Source organism: Anabrus simplex, chromosome 2 (assembly GCF_040414725.1).
Source record: "Anabrus simplex isolate iqAnaSimp1 chromosome 2, ASM4041472v1, whole genome shotgun sequence".
NCBI lineage: Eukaryota > Metazoa > Arthropoda > Insecta > Orthoptera > Tettigoniidae > Anabrus > Anabrus simplex.
In genome coordinates, this window is record NC_090266.1 from 258,782,561 (window position 1) to 258,806,061 (window position 23,501).

The following is a 23,501-nucleotide window of genomic DNA, read 5'->3' on the forward strand; positions in this document are numbered from 1 at the left end:
GGCCCGACACCCCTAATTTTCATAGGGTAATTACACACAAGACAAAGCTTATTGGCTGATGATTTAATATACAAAATTTTCTATTGGCCAACATCTTAAGTTGGTGGGAAGAAGTAGAAGAATAGTAAACTGCAACACACCAAAAACAAAAAATAATCAATTCAATCTAGGAAACCTAGGAATACAAAATTGTTAGTAATCAATCTTCACACAAAAGGGCATAACATAAATTTGTAGTAGACACATCTGTAGGGAAATGTCCCAATTTCTAGTATTAGTTGTTGCATGTTTTAGTTGTAGATGGCATTCTTCAAGGCACTTAATTTGAATGAACAGGGCAGGTGTACCTCCTGGTACAGGTATAATAATAATAATAATAATAATAATAATAATAATAATAATAATAGAGTGTGGCCTCCGGAGAGGCCTGGTGCAAGTCTCCCAAGTAGACTCCTATAGCTGACCTGTGCATCTGTGAGGATGGGGACATAGCTGTTATGAATCCTAATGCTGAAAATGGCACAGACAAAGAACTTGGAACCCCTTGGATCAAAAGCCAACATGTTAACTAATTAGCTATGGAGCCACATGTCTCTTTGGTTTTGTATCGCTTGTCCTTTCACAGTAAAAATCTATATAGACAGCCAATTCAGCACCAAAGAGCAAGGACTAAATTGCTGAGAATCCACTCTTTCAACTGTGTTGAGAACTGACAAAAATTTGGAAATGACTTTAGAGGAGGGCTTTTTTAAGAGCAGTTGTGGTCTAAGATGCAAGATCTGAAAGTTATACTGTAAAACATAGGTGCACCATGACTCCCTGCGGCACCTTGAATGACGTTGAGGGGCACCATGGAGTTTTCCATATTAGCAGTGAAGAAAACAGCTGTGTAAATTTTCAAGTGAAATTTAAGAGAAAAAAGGAATGGAGCATTTGCGGGAATTGGATTATGCATGAGCTTGCCTTGGAAACCTGCACAGTATTTTTTATTTGAATGAAGCTCTGCAAACTGTCATAAATGTTGTGAACTTCATTAAGAATTGACCCCTTAAAGCTAGATTTTTCAGTAAAATATCCAAGACATGGGGACTGAGCATATCTGTTATAGCAGCACTCGATGGCTTTCCAGAGGAAATGTATTATCGTGCGTTTTTGAACTTCAGCAGGAAATCAATTCCTGTCTAGAAGTGAACCAAGTTGGTGCCAAGTGTTTTCTGAACACTGACTTTCTGTTGAAAGTTGCCTGTTTAGGTCATCTTTTTGCAAAATTGAACTCGATGAATAAATCACTGCAAGGAAGTGCAACCCACTTGATGCAGTTCATTATGAAGTTTCAGCCTCCAAAAAGAAGCTTCTTTGGAAGAGGAAAATGGAGAGAAATGGACTGTTTTCCATGTTTGCAGCATTTCATAAGAGAACATAAAATAAGACTTTACTGCAGATATTGTTTCCATAACTGAAAGACACTTGTCTCAATTCATTGTTTATTTTGAAACTTGCTTTCCAAAAACTGGGACAGGTATCAGTGGGTCCGAAATCCTTTCACTAATGATGGCCCTTTGGACTTCAGTACTGCAGAAGGGGAAGAAATGATAGACCTTTCATCAGATTCTTCATTAACGGTAAACTTTCCATGCATGGCATTGCCAAAATGTTGGTATTCTGTAGGACAGGAGTTCCCAAGCTTTGTACACAAAAAAAATATTTTGAATCAAGTTTAAATGTATAAACTAGCATTTGATCATTTACGGAAGAAGAAGAAGAAGGAGAAGAAGAAGAAGAAGGAGAAGATCTTAAATTTATTTAGGTATTCACATTCAGTTCAACAATATTTTATGTAATGATCATTTTCATAATATTTCATTAGTTTCTTTATTCATTGATATGGTGAATTGGGATACAATACTTCTTGTAATTGTAAGAAAACACAAAAGGTAGTGTTATATTGTTTTATTCCTTGAACTGACATCACTGATGAAGGGAATGATTTTTCCCAAAACATGTATGGTGAAATAGTTTTCTATCATTATAAGGTGTATTGACAAAGTGGACTCGAGTAAAAACCATTTTAAATAGTTCTTTAATAGATTCAGACAAGTCAATACAGGATTAAACATAATACCTATTTTGGTTAAGTTTATAAACAAATAATGTCTTAGTGTGAAGTATTGACATGGTAGTCATATCGACAACAAATCTGCTCCATTTTCTGCAATTGTGAGTGGGACAAAAAAATGGATCTGGATAGTTATCTTAGAGGGATTTTGTAGTGATCATCAACTGTTCTAATGATGTGTCAAGAAAGGAAGGTAAAAGTGTAATCAGCTTGCTGAAAAGAACTCTATCTTCACATACTCACACCAATGTTATAGCTGTGAATCTTCCTCATAATATGATCTAATGGAGAAATCGTGCATAAACGTATCTGTTGAAAACACTAATGTAGTGATTACAAAGGTATGCAAGTATTTTCAGAATGTTCATTTGTTAAGATATAAGTGGATTGGATCGGGTTATGTACATTAGGCATGGAAAATGTCTAAATAAGCTAGATAAGGATATCTTAAGTTCTGAAATAACATTATTGAAATGAATTTACATAAATAAGTAGATGGCATTCTAGTACAGTCGTCACTTGGGGAACAGAACCAGGGAAACTGTTAGAAGAAACTGAATCTGAAATGTAGGTTCAGCAGGTCTATTCGGAAACCATTAAGTGTAAATTAAATGTTGAGTATAGTACTTATGAGAAAATATTTAAGTTAATTTTTTTAAATATGATACTGTTATCATGTTTCTTTTTCAGGTAGTTCATAAATTTATTACTGCCATTTATTTTTGGCAGACTGAAGAACTTAAGTTGTTAAAAGGAAAGACTTGTTTCTTATAATTTCTTATGAATTAGGCTGCTCACTCCAATGTATTTAGTGTATATTTTTCAACCATTGTAATCCTGAAATTACCATCCATTACCAAATATTCCCTCGGACTTGCCTATGACAACAAAAGAGAAATTTGGTAACAAAAAAAGAAAAGAAAAAAAGATACTGGAAGAGTGGAATACTTATCTAGTTGCTTAATGAACGCTTTCACACTCCCATGCTGTCACTCGCTGGCTGAATGGTCAGCATACTGGCCTTCGGTTCAGAGGGTCCTGGGTTCGATTCCCGGCCAGGTCGGGGATTTTAACCTTCATTGATTAACTCCATTGGCTCGGGGGCTGGGTGTTTGTGCTGTCCCCAACATCCCTGCAACTCTCACACAACACATAACACTAACTTCCACCACAATAACACGCAGTTACCTACACATGACAGTTGCCGCCCACCCTCATCGGAGGGTCCGCCTTACAAGGGCTGCACTCAGCTAGAAATAGCCACAAGCATTTATTATTATTACTCCCATGCTTAAATGGAATTTTCTCACAAATAATGTTTTATAAGATACTTGAATTGTGACATCAGTTGCTCTGTGTCAGAACATATTCTATACCAATGTTTGGTTCTTGGCCTTGTTTTCCCACTAGTGTTGGAAACAAGGACATTTTATCATTTTGGTTGACCCAGAGACTAGTAAGTCTGAGGTGAAAGCAGAGAAGCCCTGCAAAGAGCCTTCTGTTAGGATTACATTTTAAGGTAGGTTTTTTATTCAGTCACAAAGAATTATTTGTAAACATAAGTTAGATAACCAGTTGCATGACTGTTATGATTCACTCTACTGCTCTGACCTTTGTCCAGGTGTGTTGAGCTTCTCACAACAGTTCGCTTGCTCTTGCGGCTGGTGAGACTCTCAGCATACAGAAGTAAGTCACTGTACTGCAGTGTGCGTTCTTACCTATTGTTACCTTGCTTAAAAGTATTGTGATTTACAATGTTACATCACACTACTTACAGTATGTCCTGAAAAATTTAAATGTTTTTTACATATGCCCTGCTGTCCCATATTATTGCAGTACTCATTCCCTTCACCTGAATATTGGATTCCTCCTGAATTTTGTTCTAATCATCCTTGAGTTTTCTTGACTTTCCAGAATTAGCTTTATCCCCGAATGTTTTCTCATTGCTGGAAAATAAATGTGGATTAAACATTTGCAAGCTAGACATTACTGTTCAAACTATTAATAAAAAATTAGTGTAGTGATGGAAAACTTAAGTTCATTCTGTTGCTGCTGCATGGGTTGAAGCCATGCTTAAATTCTTGCCTGTTGTACTTGGTGGTTACCAATAAACCCTTGTAGAGGAAAAAGTTGACATTAAAGAAGATTACAAGTATATTATGACCTGGAGGTGTGACGAGTGAAGTTTATAATAGAAAATGTGTTAAGGTGGCTAACAGAATAAAATTTTCTCTATGAACATCTCTTTATCAAAAAAGAGCTGGAGATCCTGCATTGAAATCCTATGAAAGTTGCTATGGTACTGGAACTTTTCTGGGGATAAAGCTGATCGTGGAGATTAAAGGCAAGACTACCAAGGATATCGAGGACAAAATTGAGGAGAAATCTAATATTCAGGCGACTGTCATGGGAACACTGACTAATAGTGTTCTGTAAGATTAACAGTGCCTAGGAACTGGTTGGGTGGAAGGGATTAGAACCATTCAAGTAAGTCACAATTCTCTCTAATGTAAAGAAAGGAAATGGGGATTAAAACAGAAGTACGAGATTCAAACTGTTCCATACCCACTTGAAAATTCCACAAAATAAACATCAAGGTCCAGATCGTGATTAGGAAAGGCCAAAGCAACAAGCCCTGAGCTAGAGATGGCCTCTTAGGAGTGAGATAATAAGAGGCTAACCTAAGCACACAATAGATAGATAGATAGATAAGAAATGGGTGAGCCCTGTCTTCGCAGAGCTCCACACGTAGGTCTATGAAGACCCTTTGTGCCCCTTGAACGGGTTTGCCTAGTCCAGCCCTAGTGCTCCTATAAAGGATACCAGTGTCTGGATTTTGGCATTCCTGATGTCCTCCAGGCTCACAAAGTGTGAGCCCAGGTATCGATGTCTAGTGCTTGCAAAAGCCTCGCACTGACATAACACATGCGCGGACGTCTCCTCCTCCTTACTGCATCTTCTACACATCGGATCCTGGGTGATTTTCATGATGTGTAGGTGTCTCTGTAAGGTATTGTGGCCTGTTAACAGTCCAACTACCATTCTCATTCTGGTCCTATTCAAATTCATTAGGACCTTTTTATAGCTTTGACTAGGCCCTTTGATAAGTTCACGTGCCTGTCTTGCTATGGTTAACCTCTTCCAAATATCTAGGTGTGACTGGTTTATCCATTGGGATATTGCCAGTCTCACACTTCGGAGTGACACTCCCAGGAAGGGCTCTGGTCCTGTGAAGGAACCCATTGAGCCCTGTTTCGCTAGTTTGTCAGCTTCTTCATTTCCACTGATTCCTGTGTGCCCAGGAACCCATAATAAGGTAACTGAGCTAAGCTCACACAGCTGATCTAACATCCTTTGGCATTCCCATACCAGTTTTGATGTTTTTTTAACTGCACATAGTGCTTTTAGTGCTGCCTGGCTATCACTACATATAGTGATGTGTCTTCTGTGTCCAGGCATATTCCATATATTTAAAGCACAGGCTAGTATTGCGTATACTTCAGCCTGGAAAACAGTAGCATATTTACCCATAGGAAGGGAGAGCCTTGTCTTAGGCCCTCAGACCCCGGCGCCTGTGCCCGCCTCCGTCCGCGAGCCATCTGTGTACCATGTACAGCCCCCAGACTTAAGACGGGCCCCAGCGTCCGCGGCCCACTCCTCCCTTGTGGGTATCACCACTGTGAATTTATAATTCAAATTAAAGCTAGGCTTCATCAGATCCCCGATCATCATTGTCGTAGGGCAAGTCTGGTGAAGCCTTGTAAGAACAGAGGCATGACCTCTATTCAGGTTTTTGAAGGACCATCCTCCGAGTGACCAAAGGCGATAGGCACTCATTCCCGCTATTACCTTAACATATAAATGTAAGGGGGGAAAACCTCGGATGGCCTCCATTGCACATAATGGTGTAGTATCCAGTGCCCCTGTTATTCCTAGACATGCAAGTCTTTGGACACTGTTTAACTTGGTGCTCACAGTTTTACTCTCTGAGCCTGGCCACCAGACTATAGATGCATAGGTGATCGTGGGCCGTACAATGGAGATATAGAGCCACTGGACCACCCTAGGTCTTAGGCCCCAAGTCTTCCCGACGGCCCTGCGACAGGCCCACATAATCTTGCGAGCCTTATCCACCTTATGATCTAAATGTTTCTTCCAACTCAGTCTTGCCTCAAGGATTACCCCTAGGTACTTAACCGAGGTTGTCTTAACTAATTTTTTTCCGAATAGGAAAGGCTCTGACAGTCCGTCTAGCCTCTTCCTCCTGGTAAATACCACGGGCTCCGTCTTATCGGGATTAACCGACAAGTCTGTCTCGTGACACCATCTTTCCACCCTACGTAGAGAGCTCTGTACGAGTTCGGAAACCGTACTGGGGAAATTTCCTACCGCCATCAGGCTTATGTCGTCTGCATAGCCTTGGGCGTATATTCCTCCAACATTTAACCTGGTAAGTAGTTCGTCCACTACCAGACACCATAATGTTGGTGATAATACTCCTCCCTGTGGACACCCCCTGTCTATATTAGCTCTCAACATTACAGCGTTGAGAGTAAACAGAACTTGACGGCCCTGCAGTGAGGCCATAAACCATTTTATGAGCATACTGCTCACTCCTCTTCTCTCTAGACTACGTTCTATGGAGCCCAAAGATGTATAGTTAAAGGCCCCTTCTATATCTAGGAATACAACCATAGCAAGTTGTTGCTGATCCAAGGCACTCTCCAGCCTAGAAACCAGCTGGTGTAGTGCCGTCTCAACCGACTTCCCTCGTTGATATGCATGTTGATGAGAATGCAGGGGAAAGTCTCTTAATACTTTCTCCCTGATATGTCTATCCACCAGTCTTTCCAAGGTCTTAAGTAGAAAAGACGTTAGACTAATGGGTCTATAATCCTTAGGTCTAGTATATGAAGACCTTCCGGGTTTAGGTATAAATACCACCTTCGCCTGACGCCACAAGGAGTACACGTACCCCATAGTGAGACAGGCTCTAAAGATTCTGACCAGGTATGGTATAAGGACCCCCCCCCCCCGCCTCCTGAAGAAGCGCCGGGAAGATCCCATCCACACCTGGGCTTTTCTAAGGGGCAAAGGATTCTAATGCCCACTTAACCCTTCTTGGGGTAACAATCTCTGTGGCTTCCCTCCAGCCACTTTTATCGGGTCTGAAGGATCCGCTCGATTCTACCTCACTATTCGTGATTACCGAACCTGGAAAGTGGGCATCAAGCAATAAGCTCAGGGTCTCCCCCTCTGTGGATGTGTATCCACCAGAAGGAATCTCCAATGAGCCCAGCCTTGCCCTTCTATCCAAGGTTAAAATTTTATGAAGCCTTGCCGCTTCATGTTGACTTTCAATGGAGTCACAAAATTGTCTCCAAGATTTCCTAGAAGCCTTTTTGACTTCTGACTTGTACCTTCTTTGTGATTCTTTGTAAGAATCTAGGCTTTCTTGATCCTGAAGTTCCCTGTATTTATTCCAGAGCCTTCGTGTATTTCTCCTCAGGTGTTCAAGATAACTATTCCACTTGAAGCTTCCTGTTACTCTTTTTGTCTTAACAATAGGGCAATTTAATTCATAAGAAGTAACCAGTGTCCGTGTGAGAAAACTCACACTGAGCTCCAGCTCCTCTTTGTTTTTAATTATATTTGAGGGTCCTCCCTCCAGTCCCCTCCTCACGTCCTCCCTAAAAGATATCCAACCGGTTCGTCTAGGGTTTCTGTAAGACGGGATCTCAATGGAGCCCTCTATATACAACACAATGTGTCTATGATCTGACAAGGAAGGCTCCAAAGAGACCTTCCAGTCTTTAAATTCCTGCATGATTCCCATGGAACCCAGGGTAAGATCTATGATCCCTTCGCTCCTATTATTAATGAAGGTAGGGGTATCACCAATATTCATGATCTCAAGATCAGTTGTACATAGAAATTCTATGAGGTGCTCTCCCCTTCGGTTTGTATTTTTACTTCCCCAAATGCTATGATGAGCATTGGCATCACATCCTACTACGAGGTTTAATCCTTGTTTCGTACAGTATATCACCAGTCTCTTGAACTCCTCCGGCAGGGGTGGAGATTCAGAGTCTCCTGGGAAATATGCAGAACAGACAACCAAGTCTCTTGGCTGTCCGCCCTCTTCATATCTCATTAGGACTGCTACTAGGTCTCTAGTAATGAAACCCGGTATAGCCCAAGCGTTATGATCCTTAACTAGTATACATGCTCTAGGCTTCTCCTCTGCTATTCCACTGAATAGAGTGAAACCTGCACATTTTAGTCTTTGCTTGTATGAAAGTAATCATTCTTTACTTTCATAGAATACTTTACATTATGCGGTCTCCGGAACTTGCAGCTCCGTCTCCCGCGATGGATCCTGGGGCTTGGCTGGCCCCGGTTTCTGTCCGGGTTCCAGCTCTTCGCCCCTGCTGGTCTCGGTTTTATCTGTGGTGGGGTTGGTCCTCTGCTTGTCACGCTTGGCCTCCACTAATGTGAAGGTAGCCACATGCACCCCGCAGATGATCTTCTTCCCCACCACTTTCTCCACATCCCTGGAGTCCATGCTGACCACAAGGCGGACGCCTTTCTTCTCCTCCTTGCGGTCGTAGACCCTCCAGCTGGCGGGATTTAAGCCATGGTTCTGGCGTGCCATTCTTCCCAAAAGGACGTTATTGTCCTTTGGTTGTCCTGGTATCCAGACCATGACTCTCTTGTTGGAAAGGAGTTTGTCCATGCCCACAATTGTGAGCCTGGCTCCTTCCCACGGTTGTATACCTGTAACAAGGCTAGAAAGCCATGCTACAGTTTCATTGTTCTCCGCTATGATGACGGCCGCACCCCTTGACAGATAGCAGTCCAGGAACTGAGGCTTAATGGGCCCCTGCTCCGGAAGCTCGTCTATCAGCTCTTCCACAGCTTCCACCTGTTTCTTGGATAGCTGCTGGTCAGGATATCCCACAGGTACTATGACCATCCTGATCCCAGCTTTAGCTATCCTGGCGTACTCCACTTTGGGTCTCTTGCGGGTCTGCCGATCTTCTTCTGGGGTTGCCCCCCGACAGAAGTCGTTTCCCCGCTGGCATCTTGGTGGATGGGGTCCTCTGTGCCCTAGAAGCAGAGCCCTTTTCAGGGTCCCGCCTCTTGTGCCCATTGGATCCCTCCACTGTTGTCGCTGTTGTGGTAGTAGAAGTCCCCTCAGCCCCAGGAGTTAGGCCTTCTTTGGCCTGCTCCCGGGCCTTTAAGGCCTTCTTGTATCTCCTCTTTTCAGTGCCAGAGCGCTGCTTCTTCTGAACCTGCAGATTGCCCACCTCTTGAGTGAGCCCTCTAACTGTTGAAGTCGAACTGTCCGAGGGTATCTCCGAAGAGTCCCCTTCGGTTGTTGTTGTGCTGGTATTTCTCTCGGAGGCCCCAGAAGAGCTCTCCGGTTTATGGGTGGCTACGGAACTCATGTAGGTCCCACGAGTAGCTAGGGAAATATGTCCGCCCAGGCAGAGCCCCGCATACCTGGGTAAGGCTACTTACTTCGAGAGGGCGCCAAGTATCTCGAAGGCTCCGTTCAAGACACATCTCCCATGTGCCATGCACCCCATCGGCACGGGTTGCGTTACACCTTAGGGTTGGGCGGTGCTTTAGCTTCCTCCTCCTTGTATGCCGAACGGTTACCCAATAGGGCTCCATTCGGCATCGCAAGAAAGGAGCTACTAGTCCCCCTCACCGCGAAGAGGATCTTCAATTGAAGAGGGTAACCAAGGTTAGCCCCCTACAATTGTAGAAGCACACACGAGGGGGAATCACACAATAAAACCCAAAATTTATCAAAGGTTGATTTATTGAATGAATAAAAGGAACTCAGAATGAAAATTAATCAATATTAAGGAAGAAAAACATAAATATCAAAAAAAAAAAAAAAAAAAACATATGTGGTCAAACTTTGCATTAGGCTTTGGAACAGCATCTTCTTTTTAACATCATTCCTTAGTAGGATGTACCATTTCACAAATGGCGGGACTACTTAGGTGCATTCAGATCATATTAGTAAAGGTAACACAACACAAGTGCTCGTACTGAGCAGACCTACCAGAGCCAAGCACCGCCAAGCAGCAGACTAGCTGCCTGAACGCTAGCCACATCACCGTTACCTGCGAGATTTACGGTACAACAGTACCCGCCAAGCTCAAGAACCCAGCTACCAGCGAGCCCCCAGCTCACTTTGAATAGGCCACCTGCCACACAGCCTATTCAAGTGCAACAATCACCAACTGCCAGCCAAGAATAGGCAGAAACTGGCAATGCCTGCTACTTATGAACTAAGCTGGCAAATAAGCAATTTGTCAGAGCCCTCAGTGTGGTCACTGGTTTGGAACTCGTCCCGTTGCGACATGGTAAAACTACACTTGTTCTGACCGTGCTCACTGAGCGAGCACCTTACAGGGCGCTGGTCCACGAAAGAGTTTGACCGCTTCCAGTGCTTCACAGCACCCCTGACCCCACCCAACCACCGCCCCAACCCTGTGTCGGGACAATTCTGGTTGACAGAGTAGCCAGGACCCCGACAAATCCTACATTTCCCAGCCATGAGCACAGATTCCAGCTTCAATTATAGCAATTGGTCCTGGAAATCCCTCAGCAGTCCCAAAACAGAACCCCAAACCCCTCCACACTATGAAACTCCCTACCACTACGTCCGGTTTGATTTCTGATTTCCCACATCGGAGAAATATGAGGTTATAATCTTACTGCTCCATATTCTGGGTCCAGTACCCCTTATGAGACACACCACAATACAGTCCCTACAGCCTATACTAGAAGACCTCATTGCAGTAATAGAAGAATCACACATTAACCTACTCATGATCACTCCTAGGAAAAACAAATTCGCTGCCACCATCCTAGAAACCATCCAAGCCGCCGGCCTACCCACACCAATACTGATCAACCCAGTCTGCTACCAATCAGCTCCAAACTTCACTACCGAAACCTACCCAGAAACGAATCATGCCAGCTCCCAAACCAACCCTCTACCACCCTGACCACTATCACCGCCACCCATGCAATCCACCCAATCCCAGACCAACCCACCGCCAACCCACTGACACAGGTGTCAAAATCCTGCTCCACAGACATGCACACTCAAAACACCACAGCAGACTCGAACCCAGACACTCATACGCACATCCTCCATCACCCAGTGTTTTAATTGCTTAAAACGAAATCATACAGCAGCTACCTGCTCTGATGTCGCCCGCTGTAATCGGTGCGGCGGTTTCCACCGCCACACAGATTGCAAGGTACCATGGGACCAGGCGAAGTTCACCTACTGCCACAGCAGCCACGTCGCTTCCTTTCCTGGCTGCCCCTTTATCAAAGAAGCAATTAAGGCACATTACAAGCAGTCACGCCACCTACACACTAATCCAGCACCATCCCCACTACTCAGCCTTACACTTCCACCCCCTCCACAACAGAACCCACGACCAGTCACTACTCTGTCCGCCCCACCTACCTCAGACACAAACACCTTACTTCAATTATTGCTGAACCTACTCCTGACCAACTCAGACTTACACACCCAACATCCACCCCCTTGAGCTCAAGACTCACCCAAAAGGAACCAAACCCACCAAGTACAGCCTAAGAGCCAAGAGAACCTTCACTTCTTCAAAAAAATGGTACAGCTTAACAGTCAACCTACATCCTAATACAGCCAAAACCATCAATGAAAATAAGCACAGCCGCACAAAACAGAAATGCCTCAACCTTCAACAAAGCACTGGAAACAATCCAGAAGCAGAGGCGGGAATTTCACAAAAATTGCAATTTCAAATTCTGTCATTTCTAAATTTAAAGTATCATAAATATCTGGTACACATGAATATAACTATATTCTAGTAAACAATCCAGCAGCATGGCCTGGTTATAGCAAAATAACACAGAGCATGGTTAAGGTTTGGCTGGATGACCACCCGGGCCCTGCCCTTGCCGCTGGCACAAAACAATTTAGAAATATTATTTAACATCTAGACATGGTCAAAAACTGTCACGAACATTACTTTAATCCTATATTCACTTTACTGTAATTATAATACAGATGTTACTCTGACCTATTATTATTATAATAATTATTATTATTATTATTATTATTATTATTATTATTATTATTATTATTATCACCACAACTCTAAAATTTATTATTCATATACTTGTTTTTCACAACAGGCCAGCAGAGGAGCGCAAATGCGCACCGGTACTGGCACCACACTAGGCACCCCCTTGCCCAAACAGTAACTTCTGGTTAATTAGTAAAAGTAACACCTTGACTTACATTACAACATCAAAAAGGTCTATCTTTCCAACAGATCCTTCGTCCCCACACTACACAAGCAACAATACAATCATAATTAACTCTCTCACGCATCAAAGAACAGCCTCAATCAATTGTTCTCATTTCGGTACTCAAGGAACAGGTAAAACGATGACCAAAATCCTGACCAGAGAAATAAAAATCAGGGTGAGAAACGAGAGCATGAGCATAGCTCCCAAGAAAGAAGAGATAAAAAAAATATACCCACCATATTGAAAATATTAGAATAAAAATCAATGAGAGGGTTACAAAAAGGAACTGGGCATGCCAAACAAAAGGTGGAGGAATAAAATAAAAACTAAGATAAAATACAGTGGTCGATATACACCCCGGTAAGCCACCCATTCACACACGCTTGCATGCCAGCAAACAGGCTCAATAAACTGCAACTGAAAAAGAAAATGGTTGCATGCATCCATTAAGGGTCCAAACCAAGCAATGTATAACACAATAGTCAGAACAAGGGTTCCCAAATAGCACGGTATGTGTGCACATAAATATAATTCCAGAAACGGGATCAGAAAATCCAAATACTCTCCTCAAGCTTCATCAAGGTCTTATTCCGTACAGAGTGGGTGATACCTCACATACACGAGTTACAAGTGGTACAGAAGATGAAGTTCATGCAAGAAGCACACACGTGTAATAAACTCGCGGACCATATTGTCGTAGAAAACATATAATCACACAAGACACAGAGAAACACACCCTCCATTCATATTGTGAAATAATGAGGTGTATATCAAACAAATTCAAGACATAAAGCAAAGCAAATGGTCAAACAGGAGGTAATGAGAAAACACACATATAATAATTTTTAAAAAGTACCATTACCTTGAGTTTTCTACATACAAAGACAAGACAAGACCTTCTGAAAATGCAAAAGGTGATTGAATTTCATTTTAAATCCTATAAAAATACTTTTATACAATAAAAATGCTGCGCTGAGATGCATGGAGCTCATCGTTTTTAACCAATACAAACAAACCAGTATAAGTCGGAGAGAATTGTCGACTATCCTGTGGAAAGGTAAAACCTTCCACGACAGAAGTGGTAAGGCTGCCACATGGAAGTTACAATGTCGTCACAATCGTGAAGCTGTATGAAGCCATTACATTTCATATACATAGCTCGGGCAAAGACTAAAGTAACGCCAAAAGAGAAGCCAGACAGACATGGCTCGAAACTAACCAAAGTGGAGATAAATTCAGTGAAAAAACTTGGTTGGCAACAGTGGAATATCAGGAAATGTTGGATTTATTCTTTTGGGAAGAATGGAGGAGATACTGATGCATGGTTTCTGAGGCACTAATAAGTCTGAGGTGAAAGTGGAGAAGCCCTGTAAAGATCCTTCTGGTAGAATTGCCTTTTGAGGTAGGTTTTAGATTTTTATCAGTCTGGTTGGTGCAGGAAATGGTGAAAATGCTGGTCATTGACAGACTTATGAACGTTTTCTACGTAGCCAACAAGGTGATTTGCAACTGCGCTGGAATAGTCCTCGACAATCATTCTGCATTTACAATCGATCAATCAATCAATCAGTCAATCTATCTCTACTGATCTGCATTTAGGGCAGTCGCCCAAGTGGCAGATTCCCTATCAGTTGTTTTCCTAGCCTTTTCTTAAATGACTGCAAAGAAATTGGAAAATTATTGAACATCTCCCTTGTTAAGTTATTCCAATCCCTAACTCCCCTTCCTATAAACGAATATTTGCCCCAATTTGTCCTCTTGAATTCCAACTTTATCTTCATATTTTGATCTTTCCTACTTTTAAAGACACCACTGAAACTTATTCATCTACTGATGTCCTCCCACATCATCTCTCCACTGACAGCTCGGAACATACCACTTAATTGAGCAGCTCATCTCCTTTCTCCAAGTCTTCCCAGCCTAGACTTCGCAACATTTTTGTAACGCCACTCTTTTGTCAGAAATTGACAGGAAAGATGGTAATGTTTAGGTTAGTTATTAAGGTTTACCGTGGTTAGGGTCTCTGCGACAGAAGAGCTGGAGATTGAGGTTGTTCCTAACTCCTTTACTAACTTTATAAACATTTAAATCTGAATTTAAAAATGAAAAATATGAAAATTAATATTCATTAAATAAAATACTCAATCGCCGGACCTTGTACTCGCACTTAGATCTTACCTGATTACTTACACATGCGTTATTTGATGGCGCCGGCTACAACTCAATGGAGTAATAAGAGAATGAGATTCTTAAATATCTCTAGGGTGTGGGGTAATAAGCTTACTTTTGACAACATACCATATATGTTCTGGGAAAAGGAGATTGGCATTTGGTTCCCCCATTAAATTTGAGGTTACGTAATTCTACTCTAGAAATAAAATGATAAATTAATTTGATAGAATGAAAATATATCCTTTTAATTGTATAGAAAAATAGTAAGTCTTGCTGCGATAAAACAGATGAAAATATGAAATTATGACATTGCTACTGAAAGAAACTAGGCATGAATTTGAATTCTTCTTGACTGGACATTTAACAATTATACACGAAATTTATCCCTTACTGGTTCACTTGACTGTACCTTCAACACTTTGAGTGTAAGTATGACGTATTCCTTTGATCTGGTGTTTACTGTAGATGTATCAAACCCAATTTCATGATGTATCCTTTTTGTTTCGCTGACTACTAAGTATCCACGTGACTGCTTCTTCTCCATCCAGATGACTTCTTGGTAAGTCTATCCTTCCAACTGCACAGACGGACCAACTGTGGCCTCTCCTTCCATTTGACTCCCTCACTGTTCACTTATCCATTTGACTTCTTCACTGTTCACCTTCTATTCAACTAATGACCGACTGAGGCCTCGCCATCCCGTTGACTGAAGCTGTAAGACTCTGGTCCTAGTATTTATAACCATTGGTTGACACACCTACGCAATCTCCAGAAATAACTATGATCTACTCCCACCCTGCTCAAACGGTTTCACACTATGGTAAAACCGCCTGCGGCACCCTGGGTTTCTCAAACAAAGTGAGCTCACCGCTAAATACGCACGATAACTGAACAATGACTAGGCAGTTACTCCAGCAGTATCTTGCAAAATTACAATGTCACAAGTTATTGCACACACTACATCCACATCTGATATACCGCAACTCTTACTGTACATGTTTTTAGTGTTAATCTACACACACGTTTATACGTAACAATTTGACTACAATCACGCAAGCGACAAGCATTGCAGAATTGAACACTAATAATAATTACAATAATAGTAATCTCACAGATAAAATAATACGGAAATAATAATAATAATAATAATAATAATAATAATAATAATAATAATAATACAGATATCGTCTTGTAATGGGATTTTAACCGTTACAAGATTGTTAGAATTGTGCCAAGAAATTTCAGGACCATAAGCTGGAAAAATACAAGGTACCAAAAGAGTGTTCTGTTTCTTAAATGAAATAGATTATAATATATAATAGTGAAGAACTATGGACTTATTTTCTGACCACACTTCTGCATTCATTGTCAACACACACTAGAACCTCATTCAAATGTAGGATTTTTTGCAGAAAGTCTCACGTGATCTTTTCATTTATCGTTGCTATATTCAGCTTACAAGTAAAAAAGTAGTTCTTTTTTTCATCTCTTCTAAATAAATCCTGTATAGGAATATAGGAACATGATTAGCAACACACAATAAGATACACCCGGGGACAGTAGAAAAGTACTGGAACAAGGCATGAAAATTGAGACTAGGACAATCCAAAAATCTTCAGATAGAAGGGCTCTCTCCTCATCAGTTACAATTCTCCTTCATACATTCTTTCTCAGTCTTTCTCAGCTTGTCTCTACTTTTAACTTTATCAGGAGGGTGGGCTTCCATACTTGCTGAGGGCCATTTTGACAGATCTCATTCTTGATGTAGGTAGTGTGAGAAAAAAGGAGAGGCAGAAATGAAAAAAAAAATGGCAAAAAGGAAGAAACAAAGACAGATGAATACAAGTGGCAAAAAACCAGGAACATAGGATAAACATAAGGAGAAGAGGAACTTAATGGGGTCACTGTGAGGAGTAGAAAAGAACAAGTATAAAATTGAGTCGTATATACAAAGATGGGAACATGAATGGATTAAGAAGTTCCTTCAATTTCTTCTTACTTCCACAACCATCTCTAGCTCTGTTTCTTTCCAACCTGCACCTTCTACTTACAAGCAAACCTTCTGACCATCATCATCATCATCATCATCATCATCATCATCATAGGTTGTTCTGCCATCCAGCAGGTCCAGTCATGGCTGTGACCTCCATATCTCTTGATCTTGTGCCCTTTTCTTCACTGCTGCATAATCTTACTTTCTTTTTCTAATGCTGTCTAATAACTGGTATAGTCTCCTTCCTCTTCCTAGTTTTCCTTTTATCATCCCTTCAATTGCTATTCGTAGTAAGGTGTTGTCTTAGATTATGTCCTATCCAATATTTCTTCCTATTTTGGATTACGGACATCATGCTCCTCTCTTCTCCCACTCTCTTCAGAACTTCCTCATTTGATATTTTATCTTCCCACTTTACTCCTTCAATTCTTCGCCAAATCCACATCTCAAATGCCTCTATTCTTCTCTGTTCTTCCTTCCTTAATGTCCATGTTTCAGCACCATATAGAGCTATACTCCATACGTAACACCTTGCAAGTCTCTTCCTCAGATCTTTCTCTAGCGGGCCACAAAGCAGTTTTTTCTTCTTGTTGAAGCTTTCCTTGGCTAAGGCAATTCGAGCTTTTATGTCTGTTATAGAGTGAAGGTCTTCAGTCACAATACTTCCAAGATACTTAAACTAATTCACCTGACAGGACAGATAAAAATATAGAATTTTCTCACATTTGTTGGCTCTCATTTACATAATACACCTATATGCAATCCTTTTAATGCAGAGCTGAATATTTTACAAAAAAACAGAATGCAAAAATTGTAACACATGCACTTCTTAGTTAGGGAACACCTACCTATGATCTGGTCAATGTGCAGTGGTGTACAGTTCTCATATTTAAAGGTGCAAGAGTCAAAAGTGGATGAGAAGTCTTTCGAAGAGAGTGCAACTTGGCTCCATAGTTTTGAAACACACAATCACAACCTACATAACTGAATGGCAAGTTAAAGAAGCGATTCAGGCATTTAAAACTGACCGCAATTTATTCATTAGGAACATTAATAGTAAGTAAACTTGTGTCCTCATCTGAGGTGGTGCAGGTCTTTTCAGGTACACACCCATTGTAGGTGAGCTGCATGCACCATTTCAACCACATACCAGCCCTCCTGCCATACTTAAATTTCTGGCAGTACCGGGAATTCTTGAATCAACAGTCAATGTGTTTTGGAAATGGTTTTGTTTCCTTTCTCATAGTCCAGCCAGAACCCAACCATACTGGTGTTGAGCCCTGAGGACAGCAGCTAATAACACTAACCATTACACTACGGAGGCGAACAGGAACATTAATGAGAATCAGATATACAACGCAGAGGAATATGGCTTTAATAAGGAAATTGCAATGGGAAGAACTCAGGTGGTTAAAGGTGTTCTAGAGTTAATAGGTGCAACCACACACACACTTGTACACCATCATGCCTTTGGTGTTAAAACCAGGAAAACTAATGCCTAAATTATTTAATTTTATATGTGCCCTATGGTATAAGTAAAATATTTGAGGAAAATATGTTAAAGGCTGAAAAATTTAATTGTAAATTGAAATTTGTCAGGGAAGATGACAAAAGCGTTGCTGACTTCATTCTTGAAAGAAGCATTCCTTATTCAAGTGCATGGAACTGACTTCTTTTGAACTCTTACACTGTCCATAATGACACAGAAAATGTATCAAAAATTCTCTAGAATGAAAATCATGGCCCCAGAAAGCTAACAATTAAGATAATACGTGCTAAAACTACGTATGAACTCCAACCTCTAGACAGAGAATTTTTTTCTGTATGTACAAGTATGATACATGAACTATCGCATCACTTTAATTTTGATTAGGCAGCAGACACCTTACAACAGTGGGACAAGCATCTTGAAACCATAATCCTTGGTATTCCAGCAGTTCATCTCTCTGCGATTTGAACACTCAACACCAGTATGGTTGGGTTCTGGCTGGACTATGAGAAAGGAAACAAAACCATTTCCAAAACACATTGACTGTTGATTCAAGAATGTGAAAGGACTAGGTAATACATGTGAAAAAGTGGCAGTTATTCAGTGTGGTTGGTATACAGTGAAATTGTTTTTCCCACTTTCTTGTGGGATACCATTAACTCCAGGTTGCATGTTTAGGACTTGACAACATTTGGAGATATGTGTAATATTCCCAAAAAACTTCAATTCACATAAGAAATGATTTCTTCATACCTAAAACAAAATATCGCCCCTTTTATTGTTACCGTAAACTGGGGTTACTTTGTGACAGTTTTGACAATTTCTTCAATATAATTGGAATAATATCGTTATGTATTAAGGTTTTTCTATATTGTCGTATGCTTCCTGTATTCATGTTTTGCAACAATTTTTATACGTGTATTTGCATTTAATCACCTAATATTTCAAGAAGAACTTGTCACAATGTTACCCCGTTAGGTGGGGTTACTTTGTGACACCATCTTTTTACCATTGCATTTCCATGTTTGATGCAGATGTCACAAAGTTACCCCCATTAACTGGTTACTTATAACTTTGGCTAAATATAAAAGCAGAATTTCTTTCACAACCATGATAACACAACACACTGTATATTTTTTAAACCCTCAGATATAACCACTTGAAATATTTGCATCATTCAACAGAGAATAATTTACAAACTGTTTACTCTGTGCTGTGTTTTGTGAGTTCTGGAATGTCATAGATTTAAAGTTTACCCCTTTGTATGGTTGGATTCATTTTACAGCATATTTCGTCATCTACGTACTACATTTCATCCTTGATATCCGGCTACTTTACTGTGCTATCCATAGCACTGACAACTGCACCTTGCTAGTATACTTTCGTTAAAATTCCTGGATAGTACCGTACTTGATTTAGAATATTAGTTACACGTGTTCCAACAATCTTGTCATAGGATTCGAAGATACGATTTTCACGAATAGGAAGTTCTTCTGAGTCAGAATTAACTTCTTCATGCAATGAATTGTCTTTCGACTCGGTACGAATGTCATCATTGTCAATTTTACTTAAATCCTCTTTTTGGGTGTCTTTAATGAGCGCGTTGGTGACACTACAGCTAGGAATCTCACCTTCAGTGGCAAAATCTGAAGCTGTCATACCTCTTCCAGGTGGCACATCTATAAATCTCCCCTTTCTGAAACCATAATTTGTTACCTTATCTCTTTTGAGATTCAGGTGCTCAATAAAACTTACTTACAGCTTGTTTCACAGCATCACCTTCTACATCAATTGCCCTGTTGTACATGTGCTTCAGCATTTCTTCATGGCTTAAATGGCAAATACCACATTTCCTGTATCAAGAACATAGATTATTCAGATAATTTTCAAGTAGTTCTCAATTAGATCTTAACAAGAGATGCATATTCTTGCTTCGGTATTGTGGAACGTTTTCCAACTCCATATTACTAAAAGAGGCAATTTTAGAACACTGGGGTTATTTTGTGGCAGAGCGATTGTTGTCACAAAGTTATCCCTTAAACTTCTCTTTCTTTTATTTTGACATTACTGAAAGAAAGCTCAAAGCAATCGTGCATGTTTATCAAGAAACATGAAATTGTGATTTCCACTAACTTTGATGTGTGTACCTCATTAAAGTTTTCTGTTGCAGACAAAAGTTTCCCGCTATTCACAAAATCATGTGCTCAGTACAGTACACAAAAGGCTCTCTGTTGTCAACAATTTAACACTTAAGACATTATCACTGTACACACAGGTTGCAGCATTATTGAGGAGTGAAAACATGTACTGTTTATTGTCAGATGATCGATGCATATCCCGCAAAATAAGAAATTATTATTTGGCGCGCACCTGTCACAAAGTAACCCATGCAGTCACAAATTATTGTTATTATTTCTATTATTATTGTTATTATTGTTGTTATTACAAAGTACGAAATGTTAATAGATATTATTAGATGACAATAATAATAATAATAATAATAATAATAATAATAATAAAAGTAACTCCAAGTAATAATACTTTTGCTGCAAAAATTTGTATAACCACATATTTTGAAGTTGTGTACATGTTGGAAGAAAAATATTTCTTTTTTTTTCTCTTCCATCTGAAGGTTTGATTGTAAGTCTTTTACTTCTATTATAATGGGCTTTTACCATTCCATATCACCTTAGAGGTCCATTACCTGTTTTCACATTCCTCACCCATCCCACCATCCACTTCAAATTCTCATCCTGTAAATTACTGTACACGTTCAAAACAATTCGCTTCAAATTCCTACTTAATTTCTTCACACTTTTATTGGCTATAAAGTATTTTACAGGTGACAAGTTTTAACAGCAACATGACCCACATGTTGCCCACAGCTGGCAGCCATTGTGGATACAGTATTGCCAACAGTTCTCTTTGATCCATCTTCAATGCCATAAAAATTAAGTGAACGAATCGATAAGTTCTAACAATGGAATGAACTTGAAAAAAGCTTACAAAGTACACAATGCAATTGGATATTAAGCTCACGTTAAATAATTTTATATAGTTTTAAAATTACCTTTGAGAACAATAACCATTCACAGCCATCTACATATGAAAGATAGTGTTGGTAACTAACCCAACTAACATAAAACTTTGCAATATTTTCCAAATTTTTACAGATGAAAATTTTTAAATTGGCAAAGTCAGTTCACCAAAATATCTAACCAAACTGAGGGAAGCTCCTGACTTCAAAAATAAGCAACAATCTTATGAACTATTTACTGCTACAGAAGCCTCTTCACTGACCAACAGCCTGGCTGACATCAAAGGAATTCTTTTAGAATTTGCTTTATGTTGCACTGACACACACACAGGTCTTATGGTGACAATGGGATAAGAAAGGTCTAGGAGCAGAAAGGAAGCTGCCATGGTTTTAACTAATGTACAGCCCTGGCATTTGCTTCGTGTGAAAATGGGGAAACCATGGAAAGTCATCTTCAGGGGTGTCAACAGTGGGATTCAAACCCATAATCTCCAGAATGCAAGCAGACAGCTACATGGCCCAAACCACACGGCCATTCACTCTCTGATGTCAAAGGGACTGTTTAGGACGTGAGTTGACTTGCAGTATAACTATGGACACGTTCAACAAGATGATCTCTAGACATTACCAGACAGCAATCCATCTGGAAGCCGTATATGCAGCTGAATGTTTGAACCTGGCAAAATAGCGTTGGTCAAGAAGTTGGAACTGGTAGAAAGAAAAATTCTGAGGAAGATACTGGGACACTAAAGAACAGAGACTGAAGCATACAGTTAGAAACGAAACAAAAAATTGTACCTCAGGATGGAAATTATCTTGGGCTCTGTCCAGAAGTGAGCCATGTTCTTTGTACAAATCTACAGAATGGACCCGGGAAAAGAGGCCAACCAGGTAGTAAAGATTTTTTTTGAACTAGGAAAACTGAATCTGCTGGCATCAGGAGGTGAAGGACCTGAAAGAAATGAGAATGCAGGGAATGGAAAATTGCAACAAGGAAGCTTACAAGTTGAGAATAAGGAACAGAGTTTTCTTAGGGAGTTAGATCCTGGACCTTACCACAGGAGATGAGAGGAGGAGATTGCAGAATGAAAGAATGGAGGAGTACTGGGAGAGGACCAAAGTTCCAGAAGCAGCTGAAATTGAATTAATATGGTCCTCAGTTGGCCAAAACATAAAGATGCCGGTGATTCAAAAACCTGCCTCCTTAATTCACTCTAAACAAGAACAAACGTCACAAAATGTAAATTATGTGAAATTTCAGGGAGGCAGGTATTTGCCAATGCAAAGCCATCTCTGTATAGACAATGAAGGCTCTTGGAGGAGTGGTAAGTAAAGGCTTCCACTTTCCGTAACCTCAGCACTAAGTGGGATACAGTAGTTAGCACTATACCCGGCTATGTTTTCCTCCAGGAATTAACATGGTACTCTTTTGGTGCAGACTGAGTGAACCTCAGGACCATGTGCCACTCCAGAAGTAGATATCCAGTTTCTAACCACAATCCTTGGCATCCCAGCAATTCACCTCTCTGAGATTTGAACACTCGCACCAGTATGGTTGGGTTCTGGCTGGACTATCAGACAGGAACCAAAACCATCTCCAAAACACAATTGACTATTGCTTCAACTTCTTGATGGGGAATCGAGCCCATGTCCTTTTGGGTGAACCGAACACCCTTTCACTGCCTTATCTAGGCAGTCCCTGGTATTAGCCAATAGGAGACATTTCATATACTTACACATAAAATTGAGGTGCCTTTTGTCAGTCCTTAGTGTTGAAGCATGGTTGCTCTTGCTAAGTTAACTTTCAGAATAATCGGTACCTAGTACTCAACAGAAAATCCACTAATATTTCATGATCCTAAGGTTGTAGTTTGATGGTTTGGTATACAGCCAGTACAACTCAGTTGTTCATTTTTTTTTCCATAAAACTATTAATGCTGTCCAATAACCAACATGATTTTTGAACAGAATATTTGTTCTATTAACAGAAGAATTAATGTATGACATGTACGAGAAACATCTTGTACAGTTCAAATTTCATTGAGTGCGATTCCTGATGAGCTTTATGACAGACTAAATAGTGAAGAGCTGTGGCTTCTTTGATCTTTGAACCTAATGTCGTAAGACTTTAATGTATGGAGTACTTTAAAAGTTGGTTTATTTGTAAATCCAGTATGAGCATTACATGAACTTCAAGAAAAAGAAGGAAAAGCCAATATTTCACAAGAAGAGATTTAATTGATAAATGTTCCAGTGTCTGTCCATGAACTGTTAAACATTTTCATAATTTGTGAAAAGGTAAGCTATCATTTATACGAAGGTTTCATACATTCTTGATAGTATGTATATGCATCTGTTC

The 23,501-nt window shown here is 40.3% G+C and overlaps 1 protein-coding gene across 3 annotated transcripts in view; it reads left to right on the forward strand.

The window, feature by feature from the left end:
* Positions 1-23,501, forward strand: part of LOC136864037 (very long chain fatty acid elongase AAEL008004) — a 367,556-nt gene that overhangs the window by 307,870 nt on the left and 36,185 nt on the right. The window lies entirely within an intron of this gene.